The sequence below is a fragment of the Heloderma suspectum genome, chromosome 2 (assembly GCF_057233095.1).
Source record: "Heloderma suspectum isolate Gila_16-S chromosome 2, 16-S_ref, whole genome shotgun sequence".
In the NCBI taxonomy this organism is placed as follows: domain Eukaryota; kingdom Metazoa; phylum Chordata; class Lepidosauria; order Squamata; family Helodermatidae; genus Heloderma; species Heloderma suspectum.
In genome coordinates this window covers 313,063,741-313,080,750 of record NC_139459.1, presented here as the reverse complement: position 1 = coordinate 313,080,750, position 17,010 = coordinate 313,063,741, and the positions used below count along the sequence as shown (strand labels likewise).

Sequence of the window (17,010 nt, the reverse complement as noted above, 5' to 3'; positions counted from 1 at the left end):
ATTTTTTTAGCCTCCTCCAGAAGCATTACTGAAGATGTCCCGTGCATGACAGGGAGAACAATACATTGCGGACACAGCTGTACCCAGATGTGGCCTGGTTGAACAATGCAGTGTGGGTGGGTCACTTACTTTTGCAATATGGGGGAACCATGGTAGTTTAGTAAGCCAGAACACTGAACTCCATTGTGGGTAGCCAAGTTTTAAAATCCTTTATCAGCTGCTATGCTCACTGCTGTGTGTTCTCAGGCAAACCATTGCCTCGCTGCCTAGCATACCTCACAAGGTTGTTGTGAGGATAAGAGCGGGATCAAGCATTACAGCCCCTACAGGAATGCCACTGAGAACAGCATTCTTGTGATGAGTTTTCCCACTTCCTTCCATAATGTTTAGCTACTCTCCATTGGCTGCCACTGATGGAGAAGCTAACAACATGATGCTGCTGCATGAAGCTGTGAGTGTTCCTAAAACATTACAGGGGTGAGGCAACTCATCACAGCGATACTGTTTTCAGTGATATTACAATGGAGGGCATATTGTCTAGTCCACCCTCAAAGAAGTAGTTTGTTGATCTCTTCAAAGGAAAAGCAGAAAATACATTCCAAAGTTAGCACAAGAAACTAGTGCTCCCCATAGCAACTTTCTCTGAAGAAGAACATGGGAAGTGACTAGAAGTGTACCAGATGTTTAAAGAACAGCTGTATCAATGTTATTTTTATTTTAAGCTCCTTTGGATGATCCGTTTTGTTTGTTGCCAGACTCTCTTCAGACCAATTCAGAAGACCCAAACTGTGAATTCTGGTAAAGTTTTGAAAATATGGATTCACTGGGTCTCTGCACAGTATTGCATGACCTAAAGTGGTGATGTGATTGCCACTGTTCAGTCTACTTTGGGCAGCTTTTCACTGTCACCAATACATGTGGGTTGAGTTAAGAACCTAAAAATCCATGTATGGAAGAGAAGGGACAGGAAAACAAGAATCAGGAACTCAGAAGTGCTGGCAAGCAGAAGCTCCTGCAGGCTAGAGGATTAGATTGCAAGAACTAGAGGAGTGGAACCTGTATATTCCTAGATGACAGGAACTCTAATACCAATATCCCGGAAATCCAATATGGAAATAAATGTCTGCAAAACTAGGGATGTACGAAAGTGACTTACCTTTCCGCGGATTATGTTGATGCTGGGGGGAGGCATTCCGTCCCTCCCCCTGGAATCCTGGCCAGGGGGGGAGGTGCTCCGTTCCTCCCCCCTAGAATCCTGGCTGGCCGGCTGTGCTCCGCAGCGATTCTGCAGAGCCGCCGGCCGGCTCCGCCAGCAGCTGGACATCCGGCCGCTGGCTAGCAGGGACGCAAATGGCGGCGGCTGTAGCTGCTGCCATTTGCGTCCCTGCAGTCAGCTGTGATAGGCTACATAAATGTTTATGTAGCCTATCACAGCTGATTTAAAAAAAACACACACATACGCAAATGGCGGCGGCCATGGCTGCCGCCATTTGCGTACGCGCGTTGTTGTTTTTTTTAAGTCAGCCGTGATAGGCTACATAAACATTTACATAGCCTATCATGGTGTTTTTTTAAAAATCTAGCCATGATAGGCTACGTAAATCTTTACGTAGCCTATCACTTTTTTTGTTTGTGTTCTTTTTTTAACCTGGAAATGGCGGCGGCAGCAGCTGGTTGAAAGACCGGCCACCGCCGCCAAACCGCCGCCGGAGCTGCCACCGGAGCCGCTGCCGCTGCCAGGAAGATCCGCCCAAGGTAAGTCCCATCCCGGGGAGGCGGGGGGGGGCGGGCCGTTCCGCCACCGATTTCGGAAGTGGCGGAACTTTCGTACATCCCTATGCAAAACAGAAGTCCTGTAGTGGATAGTGTTGCAGTGCACAGCCTAAATGAAATTGTCCAGTATCTATACAGGCTACATTCTTATTCTGGGATGGGCTTCCTACTAACATATCAGTGCTAGTCTTCCATTGGAAGTGTTCCATGCTGCAGTAGATGGTGAATGCAGAATCAGTACAGAACAGACTTCGCACTGGAAAAATGACAACCTGAGTGATTTGCCCAGCCCCAGGGATGTACGAAAATCACTTACCTTTTTGCGGATTGATTCGTGGTGGGGGTGGAGGTGCTCTGTCCCTCCCCCCAGAATCCTCGACGGGGGGGAGGCAATCCGGTCCTCCCCCTCAGAATCCTGCCTGGCCGGCTCCACTCCGTGGCAGGTCAGTGGAGCAGCCAGCCAGGGCCATCCGCAGCTGGAGTTCCGGCCGTGGACTGGCTGGTGCGGACGCAAATGGCGGCTGCCATAGCAGCCACCATTTGTGTCCAGCCAGGCTGCTGTGATAGGCTACGTAAGTATTTGCATAGCCTATCACAGCAGGCAAAAAAAAAAGCGGCATAAGCAAATGGCAGCGGCTACAGCGGCCGCCATTTGCGTTCCCTATTTTTTGCCATTTTAGCCTACGTAAATATTTACATAGGCTATTATGGCAAAAAAAAAAGGGAACACAAATAGCATAGTGGGAGCTATTTGTGTTCCTTTTTTTCCCACTGTAACAGCATATGTAAATATTTATGTAGGCTAACACAGCAGAAAAAAAAGGAACGCAAATAGTGCCCACTACGATATTTGCGTTCCACTTTTTTTCGCTGTAAACGAAAACTGTAACTGTAAACTGTAAACTCTCTGTAAACTGTAAACGGCGATAAATAGGGAATGCAAATGGCGGCCACAATAGCCGCAATTTGTGTACACTGTTTTTTGTGGGGGTTTTGCTTGGCTTGCCATGATAGACTACGTAAATACTTACGTAGCCTATCACAGCAAAGACCAGAATGCAAATGGTGGTCGCAGCAGCCGGTCGAAAGACCAGCCGCCTCTGCCACCGCCTCCGCCGCTGCCGTCCAGAACATCCGCCCCAGGTAAGCTTCATCCTGGGGGGAATCTGCAGGGGGGTGGGGGGTGGCAGGCCATTCCGCCATGGATTTGGGGGGGCCAAATGCCAGTGCATTCGGCCTCACTGAAATCCATGGCAGAATTCTCTGCCATCCCTACTCAGCCCTAGCAAAGATTTTAAGCTGTAAAGAGGGAAAACATTGTTTTGATATCCCTTATATACATAAGCCCTATTCAGACACATGCCTGCTGATGTGTAGGGCTGTACTGGATAGGGTGATGCATGCACCCCGCTTCTGTGTAAATCTTCACGTGTTGAATGCGAGGGTCTGAAGTAGGGATGTCAGAGAATTCCGCCACAGATCTCGGTGAGGCTGTATGCCAGTGCATTTGCCAGTGAATGCCAGTGAATGCCGCCCAAAATCCATGGCGGAACGAAGCCCCCGTCCCCCTCAACCCACGAAAGGCATGAGAAACGGAGCACTTACCTGCTGCCATCCACACTGACTTGCGAATGGCAGCCGCCCAGCGGCCGCTAGGGGTGGGGGAGAATTTCTCCCCAAAACTTCGGGGGGCCGAGTGCCAACGCATTTGGCCCCCTGAAATTGGTTGGGAAATTCTCCGCCGGCCCCCCGCCCCCCCCGGGACGGGACCTACCGTAGCCGAATGTCCCTCTCGGCAGCGGGTCCCGGTGGCGGTTCAGTGGTGGTTCGTGGGAGGCGGGGGCGGCGGCCGGTCTCCCGACCAGCTGCCGCCGCCGCCATTGCGAAAAAAAAGAGTAAGGTTAAAAAAAAAAACACCCCCGTGATAGGCTACGTAACGATTAACGCTATTTGAATAAAATAAAGGAACGCTATTTGCGTTGCCCTTATTTTCGCCGTAGTCTACATAAATCTTTACGTCGACTAGACGTGCCAAAATAAGGAACGCAAATGGTGGTGCCCATTGAGCGCCACCATTTGCGTACGCGCTTTTTTTTTTTCAAAGTCACCCGTGATAGGCTACGTGACGATTTACGTAGCCTATCACAGCTGACTTTGGAAATCTAGCCATGATAGGCTACGTTAATCGTTATGTAGCCTATCACGTGTGTGTGTGTGTGTGTCTGTGTGTTTTACCTTTTTTTCCGTGGCCAGGTAGACGGGGCGCTTCTACCCAGCCTGAATTTCTCAGGCGAGGGATGGGGCGCCTCCCCCCCGGCCTGAATTTCGGCCGGGCGAGGCGGGGCGCCTCCCCCCCTCACCTGAACTTCGGGGGGAGAACCGAAGCACCTCCCCCCCCACCGCGAAGCAAGCTTCGAGAACAGGTAAGGGACTTTCGTCCATCCCTAGCACCGGCCGCCATTCGCTTCCTGATCATAGTCGTGATAGGCTACATAAATACTTATGTAGCCTGCCTATCATGGCTAATGCAGGGATGCCTTTTCCGTCCCTGCAGAGGCCGTGATAGGCTATATAAGTATTTACGTAGCCTATCATGGCAAGCCAAGAAAAAAAAAACAGCGTATGCAAATGGCGGCAGCTGCGGCGGCCACCATTTGCGTTCCCTATTTTGAGCCGTAATAGCCTATGTAAATATTTACATAGCCTAAAACCAAGGGGGGGAAAAGGAAGGCAAATGGCGCCCATTACGCTATTTGCATTCTCTTTTTTTTGCCATAATAGCCTATGTAAATATTTACGTAGGCTAAAACAGCTCAAAATAGGGAACGCAAATGGCAGCCGCCACAGCCACTGCAATTTGTGTACGCTGTTTTTTTTTTTTTGGTTTTTTTTGGCTTGCCATGATAGGCTACGTAAATACTTACATAGCCTGTGATGGCAGATTTGCAGGACGCATATGGTGGCCGCTATGGCGGCTGCCATTTGTGTCCGCAGCAACCCGTCTGTGGCCAGAGCTCCGGCTGCGGATGGCCCTGGCCAGCAGCTCTGCAGAGCCACTGCAGAGCAGAGCCAGAAGGTTTAGGATTTCAGGGGGAGGTGCAGAGCACCTCCCCCCACCGCGAATCACTCTGTCGAAAAGGTAAGTGACTTTTGTACATCCCTAGTCTGAAGAGGGCTCTGAAAGTGTGCTCAGATGAATGCATTTACAGAGTTCCTGTGATCACAAACTCTGCTTTATCAGGGTTTCTGATCATGGGGATTCTGCCCCTACAGAGCCCCTTTCAGACCTTTTTGCTCAAAGTGCAATGGTCTGTATGGAAGTTGGGTGTGCAGGGAGACTGGGGGCAGGGCTCACATGCACGTCCATGTCCCCCCCCCCAGTTTAGCCCCACCTATTCAGGTGCATGCCTGAATAGGGATACAGAAATATAGAGGTCAGGCTGTAGGACTAATGGACTAGGCCCATACCTTGAGAGTAGCTTCAAAGAGATTCTAAACACTGGATTTTGCAATTTAGAGACCACTCAAACCTTTCGTTTCTTTGTCATAGTCATATTCAGTTTATTTGTATACTGCATTTTTCACAATACATTGTGCTCAAAGCAGTTCACAGAACAAACAAATACAAGCACCATAAATTATAATACAGTATTAATTCAGTAACAGTTTAAAACATATGGAAATTTAAATAAGCACGATATTATGCCCAAGCCATAGACCCTGTTGATTTTTAAGCGGACATTCAGATAATCCAGTATCTAGCTTGTCCAAAAGAAGAATAATTGCTGTATTGAATTTTTAAAAAAATCCCTTAGAATCAAATGATTAAAAGCATAAGTGCTCGCTCGTACCTTCCAGAATGAAGAACACACTGTTATGTCCATAATTCTTTTCTTCCCACTTAGAATTCTGACCTAATGATCATTTTAAAAAGTTTCCTTACGTTGTGGGGCTATCATCATTAACCAGGTCTTTTTGGAAGATTTACTACAGTACACACAGTCACACTCTGTCTTTTCTACAGGGGAAATGTATTCCTTTTGTTGTAGACTTGATAGAATTTCTCTGACTGTCAGCTCTTCCTACAGCTCATCTGCAGGGGAGGAGCTTTAGAAGCAGTGGTTATGAAAAGAAAAGGAGCTCAGCTCGAAAAACAGAGCTGAAGATGATTACAACTAAAGTATACATGCCGGGATAAAATTGAGATTAGCACAAAATGATTATGAAGCCTGAGAAACAAACTAAAGCAAGATTAAAAATCTTTGAGGATTTTGAAAAGCTTAACAGAAGAAGAGGTCTTTGTGAATCAGTGCAACCATCAATTGCCTCAGATTTTTTGAAATCTGTATTGTGGGTTGTGGGCTGCACCTTTGCGGACTCATGCGTATTTTAAAAGAAAAGGAAAAAAGGAAATCCAAATCCTTTCTTCTTTTGCCATACCTACAGTACATGTTGTGTGTGTGTGTGTGTGTGGGGGGGGTGTTTTGCTTTTCGACACTTTTCATCTGACTGTATTGCTTGCCTTCTAGCTCCAGCTGACTTTTCCCCCTCCCATACCTCTAGGTAAATGATGTCTCAACTTCAGGAGTGAGGATATTTTTTTATCAGTACTTCATTTTCAGCCGTGCCATGTGCAGAAACTATTTTGTCAAAGGGCAGATGTTTTTATCAGGTGAGGATCAAGAAGGGATGATAAAACATTCTCATTTTGCAAGACACACCAGCCGTTTTCATCTTGGCATATGGAAGTTGCATTAGCAGCATAAACTGAAGGTCTGCTTTGTGCTAGATAACTCCTTGCAACTCACAACCTGGTGGAATGTTTCAATTCATCCTTATTTATAAGAACACGAATGGATGAAAACATTCCCTCAGACACTGGCACTTGGTACCTTCTCAGCAGTAACATCTGTGGAACAATGGCCTAGTTGTCTGTGTGTGTATGCTTGTGTGGTGAAATACTAGAGGAAACCTGTCCAGCATAAAGAGCAAAAATATCATCATGGTGTCCTGTAGTATTAATAGGAACAAGGAAAGTTGTTTGCATGAATGACTTGGGTGCATTCAGACAATCAGCTGAAATGGTGAAGATACTATTAGTTGATTCTTTTTTTTCTTTTTTCTTTTTGAGTACAGTGACTGTTCATGCACTGACATATGAATGTTACCATATATTGCAGTGAAGTAGCACTATGTAGCTCTCTGACTCCTGGGATTGAATTTGGGGGATTGCACCCCCTTTGGGGGTAATCTAATTGAGGATGCATACCAGGGTTGGGTGAGGCCCAGGCCAGTAGTTGGTGGGCCAGAGCTGGCTGTGAGTGGGGCAACCCCATTTCTCTTTCTGCCACAACCTTTCTCTCTTTGCAACCCTATTTGATCTCTCTGTCCTCTTATTTCTCTTCCCCTCCCCTGTGTATCTCCTCTCTCTCTCTCTCCCTTTCCTTTCTCTTTTTCCCCCCTTCCTTCTCCTTCCTCAACAAATATCACACCTACACTCACACCCACAGTAAATAAGCATAGGAAAAAAGCTTCCATTGGCACCAAGGGAAGCTTTTTTTCTAAACCTAATTGTTGAATGAAATTCTCACTCATCTGCAGTGGCCAAGTTCAATAGGTACATCTATTTCCAGCATGGAGAGGACCATGTTGTATCTGCCCACCATGTAGCAGTTAAAGACAAGGCTGTCCAAAAAAAGAGGTGCCATCCTAATTTACCAGCACAGAGATGACTGAATACACAGGGATTCAAAGTAGGGATGTACAAAAGGTACTTACCTGTCGCGGATTATGTTTATGGTTGGGGGGGAGGCATTCCATCCCTCCCCCTGGAATCCTCACCCGGGGGGGAGGCGCTCCGTTCCTCCCCCCCCTGGAATCCTGGCCGGCCAGCTGTGCTCCACAGTGATTCTGCGGAGCTGCCGGCCGGCTCCGCCAGCAGCCGGACATCTGGCCGCTGGCTAGCAGGGACGCAAATGGCGGCGGCCATAGCCGCCATTTGCGTCCCTGCAGTCAGCCGTGATAGGCTACATAAATGTTTACATAGCCTATCACGGCTGACTTAAAAACAACAACAACAACGCACGTATGCAAATGGCGGCAGCCATGGCCGCCGCCATTTGCGTTCCTTATTTTGGCACGTCTTAGTCTATGTAAATGTTTACGTAGACAAGACGTGCCAAAATAAGGAACGTAAATGGCGGCGGCCATGGCCGCCGCCATTTGCATATGCGTGTTGTGTGTGTGTGTGTGTTTTTAAGTCAGTCATGATAGGCTACATAAACATTTACGTAGCCTATCATGTTTTTTTTTAAAAAAAAAACCTAGCCGTGATAGGCTACGTAAATCTTTACGTAGCCTATCACTTTTTATGGCGGCAGCGGCAGCCGGTCAGAAGACCGGCCACTGCCACTGCCGAACCGCCAGTGGAGCTGCCACTGGAGCCGCCGCCGCCAGGAAGATCTGCCCAAGGTAAGTCTCGTCTCAGGGGGGCGGGGGGGCAGGCCGTTCTGCCACCGATTTCGGGGGGCCGAATGCACTGGCATTCGGCCTCTCCGAGATCCGTGGTGGAATTTTCGTACATCCCTAATTCAAAGCCAGACTTTTAAGAGCGGAACACTTCAAGTTCTCTGCCTGGATGGCAATTCTGTCAGTTCTACTTTCTTCCACATTCACCTCTAAAAGCAAAACAAAATGCTTCAAGTTCTTTCCCTCCTATTTATGAAGAAATGTGCAAATTTTGGTAAACAAACTGAATAAAGTGCTCACTCATCCATACCTGCCAACTAGCCTCAGCACAAGGTCCCAGAAAGCAGTCACAGGGTTTGTAGACTCTCTTCCTCCCACTTCTCCCCAAGATTAAAAAATAAAAATGAAAATTAACGTGTGTGTGTGTGTGTGTATGTGTGTGTTTAATCTGAACTAAGGTGGATGCCCCAGGAATATGAGAAGAATTAAGTTCTTGTGCTAGCAACAATTCAAGCAGGGGTGCTTGGATCACTGATTTCTCACTCCACTCATCACATTTAAAAAGTTATGACTGTTATCAGCCTTATGCTCTTAAGTGGAATGAAACAGTGAGCTAATTTGCACAATGACTACAGCCCACTGTGGCTTTATTTAAGCCATAGTGGGTTGTGGTGCATGCCAGTAGCCATTTTGAATATTCAACCCATGGCAGGGGGTTGCCATGGTTTGTTGTTTCATCTGAACCCAGGCAGCAGGGTTGTTTGAGGGTTAAAAAAAACCTCAAATAACCCCTGGTCTGTTGTAGAGTTATTTGAGGGTTGTTTGTTATGTCAACCTTCAAACAAGCCCTGCTGCTTGGGTTCGGATGACATAACAAACCATGGCAGCCTCCCACTGGGGGATGAATATTTGAAATGCAGCCAGCATGCACCACAACCCACCATGACTTAAATAAGCAATGGTGGGCTGTGGTCATTGAGCAAACCAGTTCGGCGTCACAGAAGAAGAGGAAGATTAAGATATGGTAATTTTGCACTTACTTTAGTAGGTGTCCCAACTGCCATCAGCCCTAGCTAGCATAGCCAATGGTTAGGGATGTTGGTGATGTAGGCCAAAACATCTGGAGGGCCACAGGTTGCCCACCCCTGGTATAAACTCAACCATAACCCCCTCCCAATATATTTTGTTAAAGAGTTCTCAGAACCTGGCTGGACTTGGTAGCCAGCCAAAAGATGTGCTTTCCAAAACAATGCCCCAGGGGAATGGGGATTTGTCACTGATACGATGCTGACCATTGAACAAAGTACAGCACCAAGTCATGGATGATCCTGTCTCCCCTCTCCAGCTCCAAGTTTAGGATAGTGGCGGAAGATGATTCATGTCACATGTCTTGTTACACTCCCAAGTAGCAACAACTGCAAAGATGACCACACACACACACACACACACACACCAAAATAAGTCTCAAGAGAAGGGCAGATGTTCAGCATGCTCAGAAGAGAGGGTGGGATACTTTCAAGGGCAAGCATAGCAAGCACACATTGAGAAGCCCTCTTTTTGTCCTTTGGGTGGAGGCAGAAGCAATGCCACTGCCCTATCAACTAAAATGCCCTTGTGAGCCTTTGGTGCACCCTTCAATCCAGACTGAATTTTAGTGGTTGAGTTTTAAACAGTTTGTTTCAAAGAGGGCCACATTTAAAATGGTGACTTGAAGCAGGACCAATGGCAGAAACTTTATAGATTGTGCATGAACAAAGATATTGTTTATCTTCTTGAAGTATATTTCCAGCCCTGTCATTGTACATGTAAGAGGGGGTTTAAGCAGCTTGTGCTTTCAACTGTGAATGCTGTCTTGAAGTGCAACCTTCATACTTTTTCATAAACTTGGACAGAAATATTAGGGACACATTTGAAAAGTCAAATTTGATGAGGCTTTAAAACATGGTTTTATCATGTGGCATTAAGAATACGAGCCTGAAGTTTTGCAAGATTACTTCCTCTAAGACATGGCTTTATTTTGATGCAATGAATCATGTAAACCACTATCTTAAAAAATAAATAAATCCCATTTGTCTTAAGGGAAATAAACTTTGTGAAACATATTCCCATTGCACATTGTTGTTTCCAAGGAAGCTGATGCTTCTAATGTTCACAGAGGATTTGTGAATGAGTGAAGAAACATTATCTTTTCCCCTGCACTTTCCTCATTTGACAGTGTACTACATCATATTCATGAGAACATCCTGTGATCCTTAAAACAGGATGAATTGCAAAGGTAGTATTTTTAATCCTAAAAACAACAACTATCTTTATGTAAAGCTTATTTTCCTCTAATGAGGTGAGAGGAATAAAGTTGGGATGTTGCTAATATTTGTTAGAATATCGTATCTGAATTTGCTGGAGGAAAATTCTGAGAGTGCCTTGGACTGCAAGAAGATCAAACCAGTCCATACTCCAGGAAATAAAGCCAGACTGCTCACTTGAGGGAATGATATTAAAGACAAAACTGAAATACTTTGGCCACATAATGAGAAGACAGCATACCCTGGAGAAGATGCTGATGCTAGGGAAAGTGGAAGGCAAAAGGAAGAGGGGCTGACCAAGGGCAAGGTGGATGGATGGTATTTTGGAGGTGACAGACTCGACCTTGGGGGAGCTGGGGGTGGTGACAGCTGACAGGAAGCTCTGGCGTGGGCTGGTCCATGAAGTCACGAAGAGTTGGAAGCAACTGACCAAATAAACAACCACATTTGTCTGCTTGCATTGCCTTTGTGCAAGCTTGTGCTGCCTTTTGTTTTCCTCACTTGGGCAAGACTTCCATTTTCTGAAGGAAGCTCTCTTCTCTAATAATTCCCATAACACTGCTCATTAACCATGCCAGCAACTTCTTGGACTTGGTGCTACCTTTCCTAACCTTTCCTAAACATTTTAGCTGGGCTTCTATTATTGCAGTTTTGAGTAATCTCCAGGCATTTTGAAGGGATTTAATCCTCTTGACTCCCGCTTTTAACTTCCTTTTCACCAGTTCCCTCAGGAAGCTTTTAGAGAAGCTTCCTCTTTTGAAGTCAAATGTGACTGTGTTGGACTTCCTGGGCGATATTCAACTTAAATATATATTAAACCTGATAGTGCTGTGATCACAGTTTCCAGTTGGTTCAGCAGCATTTACATTTTGTACGAGATCCTGGGCAACACCATTTAGGATTAAATCCAAGGTCACCTCCCCTCTGGTCAGTTCCATGACCAATTGTTCTAGGGCACAATTGTTTGGGACATCAAGAAATTTAACCTCTTGTTTTGTGGCTGGAGTATGCATTTATCCAGTCAATGTGGGGGTAATGGAAGTCACCCATTTTTACAACACTTCCTTGTTTGGAGGCCTCCCTGATTTCATTTTCCATCTCAAGGTCACTCTGAGCATTCTGGTCTGGGGGATGATAGCATGTTCCTAGCACTAAATTAGTTTGGGAGCCTGGTATTGCCTCCCACAGTGCTTCTGTGGAGGAGCCTACCCCTTTTAGGTGTTCTAGTACACTCAACACTATGCTAGGGATGGACAAAAGGGACTTTTGAAAGGGACTTTCGAAGCAGCTTGCTTCGCGGTGGGGGGGAGGCGCTTCGGTTCTCCCCCCGAAGTTCAGGTGAGGGGGGGAGGGGCCCTGCCTCGCCGGGCCGAAATTCAGGCCGGGGGGGAGGCGCCCCATCCCTCGCCGGCAAAATTCAGGGCGGGGAGGAGCGCCCCGTCTCCCCGGCCGCGAAAAAAAAGTAAAAACAAAACAAAACACACACACCCGTGATAGGCTACGTAACGATTTACGTATCCTATCACAGCTAGATTTCCAAAGTCAGCTGTGATAGGCTACGTAAATCGCCATGTAGCCTATCACAGGTGACTTTGGGGGGAAAAAAAGTGCGTACGCAAATGGCGGCGCCCCATGGGCACCGCCATTTGCCTTCCCTTATTTGGACAGGGGTAGTCTACGTAAAGATTTACGTAGACTACAGCGAAAATAAGGGCAACCAAATAGCGTTCCCTTATTTTCGCCGTAGTCTACGTAAATCTTTACGTAGACTACCCCTGTCCAAATAAGGAACGCAAATGCATACGCGCTTTTTTTTTCTTTTTTCAAAGTCACCCGTGATAGGCTACGTGACAATTTCCGTAGCCTATCACGGCTGACTTTGGAAATCTAGCCATGATAGGCTACGTAAATCGTCACGTAGCCTATCACGGGTGTTTTGTTTTTTACTGTACTTTTTTTTTTTTGTAATAGCGGCGGTGGCAGCCGGGAGGGGACTGGCCGCCTCCCCCGCCCCTGCCGAACCGCCGCTGAACCGCCACCGAACCGCCGCCGGGACCCGCCGCCGAGAGGGACATTCGCCGAAGGTAAGTCCCATCCCGGGGGGGGGCGGGGGGCAGCGGAGTATTTCCCCACCAATTTCGGGGGGCCGAATGCATTGGCACTCGGCCTCCCGAAGATTCGTGGAGAAATTCTCCGCCATCCCTACACTATGCCCTCTTTGACATACAGGGCAACACCTCCCCCAGTATGCCCTTCCCTGTCCTTCCTATAGAGTTTCTATCCAGAGATGACTAGGGATGTCAGAAAATTCCACCATGGACTCCAGTGAGACAGGATTCTTTAGAATCCAGCCCCCTGGGATCTGTGGCGGAACGGCCTCCCCCGCCACCACCACCCCACGGAATCCCCCTTAGAATGCCTTGGACTGCAAGAAGATCAAACCAGTCCATACTCCAGGAAATAAAGCCAGACTGCTCACTTGAGGGAATGATATTAAAGGCAAAACTGAAGTACTTTGGCCACATAATGAGAGGACAGGATACCCTGGAGAAGATGCTGATGCTAGGGAAAGTGGAAGACAAAAAGAAGAGGGGCCGACCAAGGGCAAGGTGGATGGATGATATTCTGGAGGTGATGGACTCAACCTTGGGGGAGCTGGGGGTGGCGACAGCTGACAGGAAGCTCTGGCGTGGGCTGGTCCATAAAGTCACGAACAGTCAGAAGTGACTGACCGAATAAACAACAACAAAACTTATCTGTGTGCCACTGATTTTTCTCATCATACAAACATTAAATTCTTGTGCTGTATTTCTTATACCAAAGATGAATTTTAAAGGTGTGTGTAATGAGATAGACGATTGATGGATGACAGAGAGAGAGAGAGAGGGTAAGAGTCAGAGAGAGAATTCAGAATCACTGTTCAGAATCCAAAGCACAATTTAGGGTTTATTCTGCTAGGACTTTAGAAAAAAGACCCAGATAGGTTTACTTTTCTTGATATAGGCCTTGGATCTTAAGCTGTTTCTTCTGTAACCTGGAGATTTGGATTATTCCCCAGTATCTTCTGAGCTTCAACTTTTATCACCACCTAATTTATCCTTATAATTAATTTATGTATTTATTTACATAGTGCTATCAATTGACATAGAGCTTTGCAGCATAAGAGTGCACAGGTCTGCTGGGTTCTGCTGTGCTGAGTTTGGTAGAGAGTGGATTTGCTTTATTCTCCTCCAACTAAACTTCAGAGTGAGGAATGGACGGACCCTGGAATGACATCTGTGATGCACTCCCATCTAGTGATAGGAAGGAGGGGTGCAGACATATGGGAAGGCAAAGTTAAACTTAGCAGGGGAATAATATATGCAAATGTATTATCTTGGCCTGTGTCTCTTAGCCTGTGGCATGCATTCAGTAAGCAGAGATCATGAGCAGGCAGTGGCAGCATCACTGGGTACATTGGAGGGTGGATGGGAGGTTCCTTCACCTCCCCATCCTTACCTGCCATGTTGAAGAGAGAGATTAGAGAAGCCAATGACTGACCAACTAGAGTGGCTAATAGCCCTGCCTCATGAGGGGCTGTGTTCTTCAGCTTCTGCGATGGGGGGGTATCTTCATGGGCTGCTCTTCAGGGTGTCTTAAGAGTGAGTGTGGATGCCCTGGTTTTCCAGGGCTAGCCCTAATGTCAGCAAGACAGGAGTTGTGCGAGAGTGGGCTGGCACTTTACTCCTATCTGTCCTGTAGGTCCAGTGATAGGGGGCACTTTAAGCAGAGGCTGAGTGACCTGGGGGGTATAACGGAAATCAGTGGGAGAGGAAGATTAGCAGCAGTGGCAGGGATAGCGGGATGCCTCCTGTGCTTTCCAGTGCTGCCACAGTGAAATCCAGCCCAGGTTACCATCAGGCGGCCCTCCAGAGATTGCCAAAGCATTGTGGGAAGCCAGTGAGGACTTCCAGGACCATCTTCTTGTGGGCTTCTTTAGGTCAAATAAAAACTGTTTTGCATTTAAAAGGGGAAGACTTGTGGGTTCAGTGTCATTTATTTATTTATTTAAAATATTTCTTGGCCGCCTTTCAGGGCAGAAGCCCTCCCAAGGCAGCTTACAACAACAAAATACATAAGAACGGTTATAATATTGTGATGAAGACATACAAACGATAAAAACAACAATAAAAGCCAACAATAAAACCAGCAACAATGTTAACAGCACTAACAGCAACAGTAGCAGTCTGTAGTGCAGCCAGGGCAGAGACTGTTATGCCAGTGAGAGGTATTGACATCAACCGAGCGGAAAGCAGCTGAGACATCTGTGCACTCTGTGCCCTTCCAGTTCACATTCCAACCGCAGTATCTTTGATGACTTGCCTGCAGACCCCTCTAGTTTGTGGGTGCTGTGGATGAACGCCAGATCATGTCCAATTTAATCCAGAAAAAGCATGCTAAACTGGCTTGAGTCACTGAGAGCTGGTTAGAGGAAGGGTAAAGGCTCACCTCTCCTATGTGTCCATTGGGTTTCCTATCCAGCACCAGTTTTGATTAGAGGGGCAGGAAGCATTTATTCTCTCTGGCTTTCTGTTAAGGGTTTTACTGAACTGGTGAATGGAACTGGTTCAGTTTGCTATTGGTCTTAATGTTTTTGGCTGCTTTCAATTTTACTTTTGCCCTTACTACTTAATTCTGGTTTTAATGTTGTTCTATTAATGTATATTATTATTATTATTATTATTATTATTATTATTATTATTATTATTGCTACTACTATTATTATTGTAAACCTCATTGAAGGTTTTTTTTAACTCTTATATGTAGGGCCAATCGTCCTATGATATGCGGTGGATCTCCCACCTTGGGAGGCAGAGTGGGACTAGCAGCTAATTGTGCACTCCCCCATTCCCCCTGCCAGCCATCTCCTCCAGCGAGTGCTCTAGGAAGCCCTGCTGGCTGCCCTCCTGTTATGGTCTTTGCCATGGCAGGAGAGCAGGGTTGGCAGGGCTCTTAGAACTCTGCTGGTCCCAGTCTCCCATCGTGGCGAATGCCACAGTAAGAGATCAGCCAGCAGGGCTCTCTGGAGCAGCCACCTATCCTCTGTTTCACTCTGAAGGGATCCTCAGAGTGAATCAGAAGATGGGGAGCTGCTCTCAGCCACCAGCTCTCTGGTTCATGCTGAGAATACTCTCAGTGTGTGCCAGAGGATGGGCTCTCTGAGAAGAATAAACTTTTTTTTAGGCATCTGTGAGAACTTTTTGTCTTTTGTGTTGTGGCTCTCTGAAGAGCCACACTGGCTGTTTTCTCCAGCTGACATGGCTCTCTAGAGGGCAGGCAGTGGCAATGAGGTGGAGTGGGGTGCGGGGCAGCGGCATGGCATGATGACAACAGGGTGAGGGACACATGCAGTGGCACATGCAGTGGGAGAGTATGCGCCGGCACTGCTTATATGTATTTTGAATGAATAAATAAAATACAGTTTGCATTTCCTTAGCTTACTTTCTCTAGGTGGGCAAAGACTTAAGAAGCTTAGCTAGACAGTATCATTACTATGCCATTCTGGCATTTATAGATTAATATAAGACAAAAGGACAGGTCATAGTTACAAGGAGCTTACAATGTTATTTTATAGCTTTCTTCTTAGCCACTCTTCAGCCTTACAAAATCAAAACAACAGACAATACAAAATAACCACAATGAATTCATAGCATAACAAATCAGTCACAATAATTAACATTTAAAATGTGGACAACAGAGAGAGGGAAGTGAGAAAGAGACAGACAAAGGTAATGAGGTATCAACATGAGTAAATGCATTTATACTGTTGGTTGATGACTTAGTAATATTCACGGATGCTTGGTTGATGCTTCATCAATAGGGGTTATCGACAGGAGATGGTCTCCAACACTTACTGGGAGGAAGCAGAGACAGGGATGATTGGTTTGCATTGTAATACCAACTGACCTAATTCACACCTTCTGAATGAATACCGACGGGAATGCAATTATTCTGCAGTTTTTGAAGTTCTTCAAATTTTGTGATGGATTTCTCTGATTAAAACATGCATACAAAAGCATGTATTAGGGAAAATGCAACCAGAAATGTATACAATAGGAGAAATGCAAACAAAAGGGTATATATTGGGAGAAATGAATACAAAGAAATTGTGTGCAGCCAGAAACAGGATGGAACAAAGATGTGAAAGTTGTAGAAACTGAAACAGTGAAATTCATCCATCCCTAGGAGAGACATTTGATAACATTGGGTTTAGGCATGGTTGGCTAGAAACAATTCAGTCGCCTAGGAATTTGGACAATTCCGTAGGACAAAGCATCCAGTAGGATTCCCTAGCAGCTAGATATCCTCTGATGATGTGTAAATAGTAAGATACTGCAGCACCTATGGCACTCAGCACTTTTCCTTGCCTCTCCTCTTAATTAATGTTATGCTTTCTCCCTCCCCTATGAAGATCCTTTTTTGAAGT

General features: G+C 46.2%; 1 protein-coding gene across 1 annotated transcript in view; it reads left to right on the top strand.

Moving 5' to 3' along the window:
- The window catches only part of GRM7 (glutamate metabotropic receptor 7), a 714,388-nt gene that overhangs the window by 310,273 nt on the left and 387,105 nt on the right, over window positions 1-17,010 (top strand). The gene's annotated exons all lie outside the window — the stretch shown is intronic.